The 14,559-nt window shown below is 42.7% G+C and overlaps 1 protein-coding gene across 1 annotated transcript in view; it reads left to right on the top strand.

Annotated features, from left to right (window-relative positions):
• Nucleotides 1–14,559, top strand: part of FTO (FTO alpha-ketoglutarate dependent dioxygenase) — a 426,125-nt gene that overhangs the window by 73,754 nt on the left and 337,812 nt on the right. The window lies entirely within an intron of this gene.

Genomic DNA, 14,559 nt, shown 5'->3' with positions numbered 1-14,559 from the left:
TTTTGTGACCATATACGTTCTCTCCTTTTTTTTTTTTCCCCACATAGACAGTATAAATATTTGTTATGGATTGATTGACTTGTTGATTCTTCATGGTTTAGACATTTACTTGCTTGGGACAGGGGGATGGGGAAGGGTTAGTGGGGGCTGAAGCCACGTCTAGCTGTGTGATTTTTGTCCTTTTGATTTCTTGTGAAAGGACAAATTAACTATTTGCTTTGAGCAAGCTAATGCCGTGTTTTGTGGATTTAATGTTTGAAAAGGGCCCTTGGCTCGAAAGCCCTGGAGCTGAACTCCTTCCCCCTGTTTGCCAGGCTGGATGAGCTCCATGTCTGTACCGCCGCATCGCAGTTTGCTTAAGAGGGGGTTGTGAAATAGCGATGGAATTTGTCTGTGGTTTCTTGCCAGGGAGGAGGAGGAAGAAAGGATTTGGAGTAAATCAGACATGCAAATTAGCAAGGCCCATGGGCCTTAAGTAAATTGCACAATAGAGTCCAAAGAAATTCAGTTTGTCTTCCTTTCTGCTTTTCGTTTGTGCAGGATGTGTGTGAAAAAGGGCAGCTATTCTATTTTTGATCTAAGCCAAAATTCTCAACTTATTGGCTCCAGGAGCCCTTTTAGACTTACACAGTTGACCCTCAGTATCTGTAGGGGGTTGGTTCCAGGGCCCCCTGCAGATACCAAAATCCAAGTCCTTTATATAAAATGGGGTAGGTTTTATATATAACCTACACACATCCTCCTATATACTTTAAATCCTCTGTAGATTACTTATAATACCATATACAGGGTAAATGCTATGTAAATACTTGTTAAGTGAGTGAGTGAAAGTCGCTCATTCGTGTCTGACTCTTTGTGACTCGGGGACTATACAGTCCATGGAATTCTCCAGGCCAGAATACTGGAGTGGGTAGCTGTTTCCTTCTCCAGGGGATTTTTCCAACCCTGGGATCGAACCTAGGTCTCCCACATTGCAGGAGGATTCTTTACCAGCTGAGCCACCAGGGAAGCCCTTGGCATGTGGTAAATACAAATTTTGCTTTTTGGAACTATCTGGAATTTTCCCCCCCCCCCCCCCCGAGTTTTTTTGATCTGTGATTTGTTGAGTCCACAGATGCAGGACTCATAGATACAGAGGGCTGACTCTACTGCTAAAAGTTATTGAGGACCCCCAAAACTTCTATATATTTTAGTATTATGTTAGGAACTAAAAATTGAGAAATTTAGAAATATTCACTAATTTTTAAAAAGATATTTGCCAAATTGCAAAGTCTGACCAACCACGTTTTGTGTGTCAGACGTTTTCTCAAGTAAAAATGGTGTTCTGTGAAAAAATTGGCTAGTTTAGTCCACAACTCAAATAATCACACAAGGACTGTCTTTGAAACAGTCATCTCACTTTGAAGTGCTTTAGGTAAACGTCCCATTTTGACACACAGAATACTAAGAAGACAACTTACTTACTTTACTTACTTTTGAGATTTAATAAAGTTAATCATTTTTACTGCTTTATCAGGGGCATTCTCAAGTGAAACGAACTTCTTTCTTTTTTCTCTTTTTCCTGGACTGCATGATGTAAAGAACACAGTGACTGATAGTGCAGTTTTGTGCTTTTGGCTTGATTTGTGCCAAGGCACCTGAAACATCACCCACCATTCTTTTGAACCATTGGTGCAAATGTCAACACAGTGAAAAAAGCAAATGATAATATTATAAAAATAGTATTGATCTTGCAGATCTTTTGTTGAACCATTGTGCTGGAGCAATTAGGAAGACTGGAATGGTTAAAAATTCAAAGAATGGAATAAGAGTTTTATGATTTTTAACTTCAAGGCTGATTTCTTCTTCACTCTGGAGCTTTGCCTGAGTGAGGCAAGGCAGAGGAGAAAATTTTTCTCTTCTTCTGTGCTTGCTCTCAGCTGAGGGTTTCATTCCTTGGGCTTGAGCTTTTTGAGTTTAGGAAGCACAGGGAGATTCTCTATTTTTGATAATTACTAGTATTTACTTTAGGTCATTTGATAGTGGTTTTTGTAAATAGGAAAGAATACATAAGTGCTATTTTTGAGATGAGTTCCCCATAGGCCTGCCTGTTTGGGACATTTTTGAAGGATTCTCTAAAAATAACGTATTTTGGACAGCATGTGAAAATTATTTCAGTCAGTTGGCCTCATTGACAAGCTTCTGATTGTTTTATTGGTTAGCTTGTTTGCTTCTTTCTTTTTTTTATACTTGGAAGGTAATCTTTCTGTTTCTTGAATTGCTATCAGGCTCTGAGATCTCCCAAGTTGTATCATCCCATCACTGGGGTGAATATAACCTACGCTTGAGACAGCAATGAACCGATCCTGTAAGAGAAGAATCCCAATTTCTTTTTTTTTTTTTTTTAACTTCTTGGGTGGTTGGGGCACATTATTGAGACAATTAGTACATTTACTCAAGAGTTTGTCTTTTCTATTAAAAAAAAATTCCATCTAAGTGCCTCACGGTGAAGAGGAGGAGATTGTGTAACTGGAGTCTCCTCTTAACTGGTCTTTATTGTTGAAGAAGACTGGCCCCTTTGTGTCTCAGCTTGGCACACAGGAACGGTTTTAATTTAACAGTCCGGCTCCTTTAATAGATCAATTCTCCATTGTGTTTTGAACTTGTTGCATTCCCAGGGTACTCTCTGAGCTATGGGCTTCTTTGGAGAAATTGGGGTGGGGGTGGTGGTGTCAGGGAGGTTTAATGTGGGGTATGATTTATGGTTTAAGCCTAAGCCTCCTTCCTTACTGTTAGACCGGGAAGGTAATTAGCATATGTAAATAGCTGCTGTGTGTCAGATACTCTAGTAGATGTTCTGTTCATCCTCATCTAATCCTCGTGGCATGTCTCTGATACATCCGGAGCCTGTGCGCTTTCTCTCACCTCTGTTACTTCAAGTCATCATTTATCTCTCTTTTTTTAAAAAAGTTTTTTATTTATTTGGCTGTACTGGGTCTTAGTTGCAGCATGTGGGATCCAGTTCCCTGACCAGGGATCAAACCTGGGCCCCCTGCATTGGGAGCGTGGAGTCTCAGTCACTGGACCACCAGGGAAGTCCCCATCATTTATCTCTTGATTGGACTTGCTTACCCCCAAATTGGTCTCCCCACTTAAACTTAAAAAAAATTTATTTTATTTTATTTTAATTTCTTTGGCTGCGTTGGGTCTTAGTTGCGGCATGCAGGATCTTTTGTTGCACCTCCCAGGCTCTTCGTTGCTGTGTACGGGCTTCTCTCTAGTCGTGGCGTGCAGGCTCCAGAGCAGGCAGTAGTAGTTGCATTGCACAGGCTTAGTTGCCCTGATTCTAGTAACCAACACCCCGCCTGCCCCACCAGCCCAGGGATCGGACTCACTTCCTCTGCATGGGAAGACAGATTTTTTAAAACCCCTGGACCACCAGGGAAGCCCCTCTTCACTTCAACTTTGCCCAGCCCTCTCCTTATCTTAGTCCATTTCCCACACATCAGTTGGATTCAGACTTTAAAAATGTACGTCAAGTTGTGTCCCCTCCCTACTTAAAGCCCCTCCGTGACTGCTTGGCACACAGTGAAATCCTGTGTTCTGGCTAACCAGGCCCCACGTGATTGGGCTTCTGCCCAATCCCCAGACTTGTCCACTGTGCTCAGACCTGCTGGGGTTCTTTCTGCTCCAGGCTGGTCTTCCTCAGGGCATTTGTACCAGCTGTTCTTCCTGCCTAGAACTCTCCCTTTAGGTCTTTACTCTGAGCCTGGCTGCTGCTTCTTGTGATTTGTATCTTACCTGGAATGACACCTGCTCAGTGTGGCCTCTCTGGCCAGCCAAGCTGCAACAGTCTTCCTCTGTTTGTGTCATTCATTTTATTTGTGTTAATTTACCTGGTGCAGGTGATGAGTGAGGTTCTTCTGTCAGATGGTCTGAGTTTCCGTCTTGGTTGGCCCTGCCACTTACCAGCTGTGTGACTTTGGGCAAGTTACTTAACCCTTTGGGCCTTTAGTTTTCTCCTCCAGAAAATGGATATCATAATTTTATATTGCTCCATTTTGAGAATACAATAAGTCAAGACTTATAATAGTTCTGACACATTGTATACATTCAAGAACCATTGTTGTTGTTCAGTTGCTAAATTGTGTCTGACTCTTTGTGACCCCGTGGACTGCAGCACTCTCAGGCTTCCGTGTCCTTCACTATATCCCGGAGCTTGCTCAAACTCATGTCCATTGAGTCAGGGATGCCATCCATCCATCTTATCCTCTGTTGCCCACTTCTCCTCTTTTTTTTTCCTTTAATTAATTTATTTTTTAATTGAAGGATAATTACTTTACAGAATTTTGTTGTTTTCTGTCAAACAAGAACATGAATCAGCCATAGCCCTCTTCTCCTCTTGCCATCAACCTTTCCCAGCATCAAGGTCTTTTCCAATGAGTCGGCTTTTTCGCATCATGTGGCCAAAGAAAACCCCATGAACACAATGAAAAGGCAAGAGCCATTAGCTCTTATTTTATTACTGTGATCTCTTGTTGCTGTTGTTTAGTCACCGTCATGTCCAACTCTTTGCCACCCCGTGGACTGGAGCCAGACAGGCTTCTCTGTCCATGGGATTTCCCAGGCAAGAAGACTAAAGGGAGTTGCCATTTCTTTCTCTGGGGGATCTTTCTGACCCAGGGATTGAACCCGTGTCTCCTGTGCCTTCTGCACTGACGAGCAGATGCTGTACCCCTGCACCACCTGAGAAGCCCCATTAATGTGATTAGTGTTGTGAAAATTATTTTGTATGTTTTCACTTATTTGTTTGGCTATTTTAGTCTTACACTGAGCGTATAAGGTTTATGAAGAAAGGAACTTAAGCTGTCACATTAAAAATGTACCCCTAGGGCCTGGAACAGTGGCACAAATCAGCACTCACTAAAAATCTGTTGATTATTAAAATCTGAAAATCCTTATCCCTATTTTCCTTTTTAAAAAGTATTTATTTATGTGACTTCATTGGGTCTTGGTTGTGGCACACAGGATCTTTGGTGCGTCACGCGGGATTGTTCATTGCTGTGCACAGCCTCTTCAGCTGTGGCTTGTGGGCTCAGTTGTTACAGCATATTGTGGCTTAGTTGCTCCGAACATGTGGGATTTTAGTTCCCTGACTAGGGATCGAACCCATGTCCCCTGTATCGCAAGGTAGATTCTTAACCACTGGACCATCAGGGATGTCCCTTTTCCTATTTTAGAAATTGTATAATCAGAGTTCTGCCAGGTAAAGTAACTTACAAAAGGTTGCTGCTGCTAAGTCACTTCAGTTGTGTCTGACTCTGTGTGACCCCAGAGATGGCAGCCCACCAGGCTCCCCTGTCTCTGGGATTCTCCAGGCAAGAACACTGGAGTGGGTTGCCATTTCCTTCTCCAATGCATGAAAGTGAAAAGTGAAAGTGAAATTGCTCAGTCTTGTCCGATCCTTAGCGACTCTATGGATTGCAGCCTACCAGGCTCCTCCGTCCATGGATTTTCCAGGCAAGAGTACTGGAGTGGGGTGCCTTTAAATAGCAGTCCTAGGTTTGAGGCTAACTCCAGATTCCAAGGGTTTCCCTGGTGGCTCAATGGTAAAGAATCCATCTGCTAATGTAGGAGATGCAGGAGATATGGGTTCGATCTTTGGGTCGGGAAGGTCCTCTGGAGAAGGAAATGGCAACCCACTCTGGTAAGACCATATTCTGTCCATTACACCAAAATACAGAAGTGTAGATTTCTTTCATCCAAAGTGTGTCAGGTTCGACACATTATTTTCAGGTTGCCTTTTTATATAAATAATTCTGATATTTCTCATGAAATGAATACAACCATTTCTGTGAATATGAAGGGTCAAGGCCAAGAGTTAAATCCAGAGGGAAGTTCAGAAAGTGAGATGTACGCAAACCCACCAAATTCAGGGGTGGGGAGAAGTTACCCAAATCCTGTCTTGGGGATATGCAAGACAGTGGCCTTGGGATTGGACTGCCTGGGGGAAATTCATGTGCTTTGACTCCTTCAGGGAAAAAAATCGCTAAAGTCATAAACCCCTATTTTGGACTCTTGTACTTCTGTCATCTAGTCTGGTGAGTTGGAGACAGAAGTTGAGAAATAGCAGTGTTGGCATCTGCAGCTTTTAGGAAATAATGGACTTGACTCTGATTTTGCCCCTGACAGCATATGACAATGGTCCTTGGTCCATGGGGATTCACTGACTCATGCTTTTAAGCAGCCTTTGTTTTTTTGTTTGTTTGTTTAATTTTTGGTAAGCTATCCAAATAGTGTGAGAGTGCATGACACACAGGGAAAAATATAGACTTTGGAGATGGGCAGATCAAGGTTCAAGTTTCTGCTTGGCCACTTCTGGGCTGCCTCTTGGCACGTTAACTTCTCTAAACCACTGCTTGTTTATATAATGGGGATTCGCACGACAAGTCAAAGAGAGCCCCCGTCTCAAGCGTCTTGTGTCACATCTCCAGTTCGGATCATCAGCCCTTTTGAGAATTTAATAAAAGCTATGGATTCTCTCCTTGGAAATGTGCCCATACACCCTAAATTTGGCATTTAATTTCATGGGGTTCATGGAGCCTTTGAAACCCTGGTTAAGCATCTCTGCACTGGGATCAGGGTCCTTATAGTTATGGGGAGAGCCTGTGTGTGTGAGTGTGTGTGTGTTTTCCTTAGGAACTGGACCAGTGCTTCCTGCAGCTTCTTATTAATGTTTGTTGAATGAGGGAATTCAACTAATTTCTGGATTCCTTAATCACCTTGCACTTGATATTTGGTTTCCTTTGCCCTCGGGCCGGTGACAGTGCCAGCTTCGTAACTTTGTCCAGGCATGCCAGTAGTTATTGCACTGTGGCAATAAATATCCGAGGCTGTGGTTTTGCCTTAGGTAAACCATAGAGGTGGGCTCAGGAAACGCTTGGAAAATATCTCTGGTTTATAATAACACGTAAATGTCACGAGCCAGCCCTTGTGGGATGGAACCTGAAAGTATTTGGACACTAGATTGGGCCTGACCATCGCAGTGTGTGACATTTTGCTCGTACATCTTTACCAGTGGAATATATTAATAAAATCCTAGGGCCAGGAAGTCTTAGAGACAATTTCCTCTAATTTCTCCTGATGAGTTGAATGATTTGTACAAGGTCACTCAACTGGCGTGGTGGCAGAGGTCAGGGCATGTAACTCTCCATCTAAATTTAAATTCCCCCTCTAAGACTTCCCTGGGGGTACAGTGAATAGGAATCCAGCTGCCAATGCGGGGGACACAGGTTTGATCCCTGGTCCGGGAAGATCCCTCATGCCATGGAGCACCTGGGCCCATGCCACACGACTGAGCTCATGCTCGAGAGCCCATGTGCAGCAACTGCTGAACCGTGTGTGCCTGGAGCCCGTGCTCTACAACAAGAGAAGCCCCCGTGATGAGAAGCCCTCGCACCCCAGCTAGAGAGTGGCCCCTGCTGTCCGCAGCTAGAGAAAGCCCACGCACACCAATGAAGCCCAGCACAGCCAAAAATAAAAATTAAGTTAAAAAAAATGCATAAATTCCTCCTTTACCCCTCATCAAGTGGGTATTCTTCACCTTCTCTGAAACCAGTACTTACCATTGACTTCTATGTGGTTTAAACAACCTTTGAGACTAAATGCAGCCATGTTAATGCTGAATAAACAGCATTGTGTGAAATTGGCTTATTTATGAATGTTTATTTCCCTGCTGCTACCCCAGATGTCAACCCCACGTGGACAGGAATCTTGTCTGTTTAATTCAGTATCTTTAGAGCCTTATATACATATTAGATATGTAATCAAAAGAATTTTTTTTGACCATTCTTGCACAGCTTGTGGGATCTTCGTTCACTGACCAGGGATTGAACCTGTGTCCTCTGCAGTGGAATCAGGGAACGTGTGGACTGCCAAGGAAGTCCAAAATTTTAGTTGAATGAACAAATGAGGAGTTTCTCTGATAGTCCTTTGAATCATATCAGAAGAGCTGGGATTTCACCTCATTTTCATCAGTAATTTAGCAAACATTGACTGAACCTACAGTGTATCAGACACTATATCGGGGACAGAAATGAATGAGATATGATGCCTAGCTTCAAGAAAATCTAAATACAGAAATAACAAAGTCAAGAACAGCAGACCAAATTTGGCTGGCAGTTCTGTTTTTCTTCCCTTTTCCTAATACAGTTTGAATGCGTGCTCCATTACTTCCTGTGTCTTTTATTCACCTGCTTTGCTCGTTAAACTGCCTGGCTTCTGATGGCATTTGAGTTCAGATTTTAGGTTCTGTTGATGAGTGGTTTCTAAGTATGGTCGATCACTTTATCTCAGAAACAACACACACATGGGCGTGTGTGTGCATGCCAAGGCACTTCGGTTGTGTCTGTTTGCAACACTGGACCATATTCCACCTGGGTCCTCTGCCCACAGGGATTCTCCAGGCAAGAATACTAGAGTGGTTTGCCATGCCCTCCTCTGGGGATTCTTCCCAACTCAGGGATTAAACCTGTGTCTCTTATGTCTCCTTCATTGGCAGGTGGGTTCTTTACCACCAGTGCCACTTGGGAAGCCCACACACATGGGCAGCCAGATGCTGTCCCTGGAGATCTGGCATCAGAAGAGCTGGGCTGGGACCTGGAAGGCTGTGCAGAAAAGCAGTACCTCCCTAGACAGTTGAAATGAGCAGACAGTCTAGCTAGATACCTGTGCTTTACAGGTAGGCATTGAACATGGGTCTTTGTCTTAGAACCTGGACCTGTTATTCTGTATTAATCACATTTCCTTTTCCTCAAAGATTTTTTTTCTTTTCCCTCTTTTAAAAAGTTTTTTAATTGGAGGATAAATTTTTACAGTGTTGTGTTGGTTTCTGCTGTACAAAAACATGAATCAGCTGTAAGTATACATATATCCCCTCCTTCCCACCGCTTACCCCATCCTACCCCTCTAGGTTGTCACAAAGCACTGGGTTGAACTCCCTGTTCCTCAAATATTTTATGTTCTTTTCAGTACATGTTTCTGTTCCAGGGGGCTCTGGAACAGTTAAATCATGTATTTTCTGTCTGTACATTTAACTCTAAAACCTCCTTGAAATCATGTAGACAACTGAATGCAGACATCAAACAACCCCTGAAGGTCAGAGCCCCATTTGACTCTTCTTGTGTCTTTTCATGGGTGGGGGTTATCTCTTTGATTAGATGCTGGCATATAAATTGAGTATGCCTTGGTCACATAATGACTTTCAAGAGTGAATCCTTTTTTTGTGGAACACTGGAGCTGGTTGTGTGGTTTTCCAGGATCCCTCTTCCTTGACTTGGCAGAAAGATAGCCAGGCCTATCTCGGCAGACCTGGAAATGGGTGAGCTGTCAAGGTGATGGCAGTGATAGGCTCCTCTGGGTGGGACTCAGGGCATCCTACCAGCAAAAAGGAGAGGAGGCTTAAATGATTTCACATCTGGGCTTTACTTATTATAATTGCTGGAAGTGTTAAATTGGAGGCGACACATGTAACAGGTAATTGCCAAGTGGGTTTCATTACCAGCCATGGAATAGATAAACGAGGTTCCTTATGTTAAAGACGAAAAGCAAATTAAAGAAAAAAAAATTAGACTCTATTTGGAGTTAGAGTTCAGAAACTATAGATGTGTTCACACATATCAAAACTGTTTCAATCCGCCAGTTAACTCAGTTCATGTGTCTCTGTCAGAGGGTGGGGGTTGTGGATTGGAGAGAAGTGAAGAGAGGCTGTGATTGATGAGAAACTGTAAAAGAGGTTAGGATTGGTAAGCAAAGTCTTTTTGTCTAAGATCAGTACATGTTGCCTTTGGACAGCACTCAGCTCTTAAAATTAATGCCTATGTTAGAGCTAAGATTTTTGACATTATCATCAACTATATTTTACTGATGTATATATGACTTGGAGAAGGCAATGGCACCCTACTCCAGTACTCTTGCCTGGAAAATCCCGTGGATGGAGGAGCCTGGTAGGCTGCAGTCCATGGGGTCGTTAAGAGTCTGACACGACTGAGCAACTTCACTTTCACTTTTCACTTTCATGCGTTGGAGAAGGAAATGGCAACCCACTCCAGTGTTCTTGCCTGGAGAATCCCAGGGATGGGGGAGCCTGGTGGGCTGCCGTCTGTGGGGTCACACAGAGTCGGACACGACTGAAGTGACTTAGCAGTAGCAGTAGCATGTATGACTAGTCTCAACAAGTTTCATTTATTAGTAAGTTGATTGGTTTAATGAAAATATTTTTGAAAGGCGTATTAAAGCACAGCACTAAAACTTGAGGATCACATTACTGTATAATGTTTCATTCATTCAGTAAATATTTGTTGAATAACCACCTTGTACAGGCATACAGTGATGAACAGGGCAGGCTGGCAAAGGATAAAGAAAGGGATTTTTGCCTGTTGTTTTACTACATTCTAATAATCTAGCTTTGCACAAAATGGACACAAAATAATTATAGATTGCCCCCGACTTAACAGTGGTTCAATTTAGGTTTTTTTATTCAATAAATTACATGATATTCAGCACTTTATTATGAAACACGCTTTATGTTAGATGATTTTGCCCAACTGTAGGCTACTGTGTTTTCTGAGCACATTTAAGATGGGCTGAGCCATGATATTTGGTAGGTTAGGTATATTAAGTGCATTTTTGACATGTTTTCAACTTACGATGGCTTTATCAGGATGTTCTCTCATCATAAGTCGAGAAAGTGTGCCCTATGTGAAAGAAGAAGAGAAGAGAGACTTGATCTCTTCTTTCATGGAGCTTACAGTCTGGTGGGAGAGACAGACAAAAAATAAGCACAAATAAACAGACTATGTGATAGTGCCTGGAGTGAGGAGGCTGTTCTCGAAAGGCTGGCCAGGAACGGGCCCATTTGGAAAGAGACTGATGAGAAAGAGACACGTTTGCAAAGTCAGGGAGGAAGAGTGTTTAAGGAACAGAAGGAAGACCTGCTGACAGGTGAACAGTGATGAGGGGAGGCTTGTAGTAGGTTGAAAACATAGGTAGGGGCTGAACTGAGGTAAGGAGTTTGGATTTTATTCTGTGTGCACTGGGAGCTGGGAGCCCATGGTGTGTGTGTGTGTGTGTGTGTGTGTGTGTAGGCACTCAGTCATGTCCAACTCTTGTGACCCTTTGGCTTTTGGCTTGCCAAGTTCCTCTGTCCATGGGATTTTCCAGGAAAGAATACTGCAATGGGTTGCCATTTTCACCTCCAGGGGATCTTCCTGACCCAGGGACTGAACCTGCATCTCCTGCATTGCAGGTAGGATTCTTTATTGCTGAGTCACTGGGGAAGTCTTGGAGCTCATTAGGAAGGTAGAAAATTTTAATCAAGGGAATGATCTGATCTTATCTGATCTGCTTTTTTAAAGAGGTTACTCTGATAGGCAGGGAAACAGAGGAGGACCAGGAGGAGGCTGTTGGAATGTGGTCAGTGAGAGGTGATGGTGGCTTGCCCCAAGGGCATAGCAGTGGAAATGGAGAGAAGTGGGTGGATTTGGAATGCATTTTGCAATAGAGAAAATTGTTCAGTGGTCTCAGAGAGTTGCATGAGAAAGTTGACACACACATATACACACATTCTCTTTTCATGAACATTCTTTAAAAAGTATTTGTCGGATTATGGGATTATTGGCCATAAGTGAGAAAACGACTGTTTTTGAAGTGTGGAGAGTCCCAGGAGAGGAGGTGGTGAACCGTGTGTGTCGCTCAGGGTGGTGCACGGCTGTGGGTCTGCGGGTCCAGGCATTTTTGACAGCCTGGATTCACAGCAAAATGGCAACTCACACTGTGTATCTTTTGGCAGATCAGAGCATAATGAAAATAAAATCAGAAAATTCAGCTCTGGCTCTTGAAGGAAATAGGATTCTGAAGAGATTATCTCAAATCTAGTTTATGAGATAATGTGCCCTCTTATAAACACCGACATCGGTTATGCATTTGGAATGTCTGATTTATTCTTCTGGATTCTTTTTGACTGCTTCAAATTCAGTGATCCACTTGGGTAGTCTCTGTTCCTGTGAAGTTTTAATAGGTAACAGTCAGAAACGGAGAGGGCAAACATAAAAGCGAACTGAAATGCTAATAGCTCGTACTCTGAAACCATTAACTTGAAGCCGGTTCTTCCTGGCCTAACATTGTTGGAACATAAGACAGCAGAGAGGTGGAATGTAACTTGTGCACTGGTCCTTTAGAAACATCATCCTCATGAAAAGCACACACACTTTCAGTTTCCAGGGCAGCAACCTTGGATTTCCAACCTGCACGGTTTTGTGAAAGAGCTTGACATTCCCACCATCACCTATGGATCAAAGGGGGAAAGTGAACACGACCCTAATGTTGGAAGAGGCAGAGCAAGACGAGGAGTTCCTCTTACTCGAAAGTGCAACCAGTGTTGGCTAGCTAATTTTGATTCTGGTGGTCTTAAAATCGCCCTGGATGTAAATCCAGATGGAGGTCATCTACTTTCACACATTTTACAGATAAGGAAAGTAAAGGTTCATTTGACGTTAAACATGCATGTACACGTGGCCCAAGGAGAATTGAGCAAGTCGAATTTTATAAACAAAATTAACTTTCTTTTATGCTAGATTTCACATAAACCTGCTTGTCCATTTCAGGCTGACTCATTAGCAGATTGTTCATTTCAGCAGGTTAAATTTGAGACCTAATGTTGAACAGAAAAGGGAATGATATTGACAAGAACGGATGAGATTAATTTTATGATGGCAGGTGAACATTTTTCCCAAGCTTTTGAATTTTTCTTTCTCCTTGTCTTTTAGTTCATTTGTAAGTCTGGTATGTTAACTAATCATATAAACATCTTTCATCTTAGACTACTTAGTGTGTCCCTAGCAGACTAGGTGAGTCAAGTGAAATTGTAGTTCAGTCAAGCCAAAAAATATAATATCAGAGAAAAGACAATTGAGTCTAGACTCTATATTTGAGTGGTAAAGGTTCAGACCAGTCAGGGACACTGAAATATTCCTTGTTGCTGGTTTATGACAGAGCAAATCCAGAGATGTGTTATGCTGATGCCACATGATTGGGTAATTCTAGAACTGGTCACTTTGCTTCCTGTCCCACTCAAGTCTCCTCGTTTCCTTTAGCATGCATGGAAGTTGCTTCAATCATGTCCAACTCTTTGCAACCCCATGGACTGTAGCCCACCAGACTCCTCTGTCCATGGGATTCTCCAGGCAAGAATACTGGAGTGGGTTGCCATGCCCTCCTCCAGGGGATCTTGACAGCCCAGGGATCAAACCTGCAGCTCTTAGTCTCCTGCATTGGCAGGCAGGTTCTTTACCATTAGCCTCACCTGGGAAACATGGGTATTTGGAAATGCCATGCTTTTGTTAAGAATAGCAGGACTGGTGTGAAGATCAAGAGGAAGCAAAGTGGGCCATGTTTCCTTCCCATCGAGTAATGTTCTGCCAACATTTATACTGTATGTGCATTGAACTGGGAGTCAGCTATAGAGTTTCCTTAGTTGAGGGAATTATAGTCTAATGGGTCTTCTTTACATTCAAACCTTAACTAAAGTTTGTAAATTCTTTCTCTTTCATCTTTGCACTTTCTTTACTCTTGACCTCCTTTTCATCTCTTGTTGTTGTTATTTATTTGCTCAGTCATGTCCATCTCTTTGCAACCCCATGGACTGCTGCACGCCAGGCTTCCCTGTCCTTCACCATCTCCCGGAGCTTCCTCAAACTCATGTCCATTGAGTTGGTGATGCCATCCAACCATCTCGTCCTCTGCCTTCAATCCTGCCTTCAATCTTTCCCAGCGTCAGGGTCTTTTCTAGTGAGTCGGCTCTTCCCATCAGGTGGCTTTTGAGGTCAAACTGACCTTATACATGCTCAACCTCTGTCTCCATTCCTCTGTCATCCTGAAGAATACTTGGTACTGGAAGCCTCTTTTGTCTCATTGGGGTTGGTCCCTCCCGAGGTGTAGGGAGAGCTTGGGCATGTGTCTCTTACTTGTACGTCCACTGTACTTGCTCAGTCAGTGTGCAAACACATTGTATTTTCCTAGTCAATAAAAGTAATAAGAACCAGGTGCTTGAATAAATTAATTACATGCCACGTTTCATTTTGGAAATATTTTATTCTAAGACTGCAGTACATTTTAAAAGCTATAATATATCACTGTGATGAAAGCATCTTAAAATCTGTTAGAGCTGTGCACTTCTAAAATTATTCACTATCACTTGTGTTTTGTGTGTGTATGCTTATTCACGTACATACAAATAAATGAACATGTATATGCTAATTTACATAACATATAAATAAAGGTGTTCTCTGAGCCAGGACTTTGTGTGCCAGCTTTTTGCCTGAATTAAATTTTATGGATGAGAGAGATACCCTGAAAATGGAACTGTTGGCATAACCCTGTGTACAATTCTACTTGCAGGCAGAGCTGTAATGATCTGTAACATAAGCTCAAGATTGACAGAGTGTTCAGAGAACACAGGGAGAAGCATTTTTTCCTCCCCTCCTGAGCTAGGTTGTTCTCCAAAAGCAACAAGTACTACTTATC

This window comes from Oryx dammah, unplaced genomic scaffold, assembly GCF_014754425.2.
Source record: "Oryx dammah isolate SB20612 unplaced genomic scaffold, SCBI_Odam_1.1 HiC_scaffold_13, whole genome shotgun sequence".
Taxonomy (NCBI): Eukaryota; Metazoa; Chordata; class Mammalia; order Artiodactyla; family Bovidae; genus Oryx; species Oryx dammah.
This window is presented reverse-complemented; position numbering and strand designations above follow the sequence as displayed.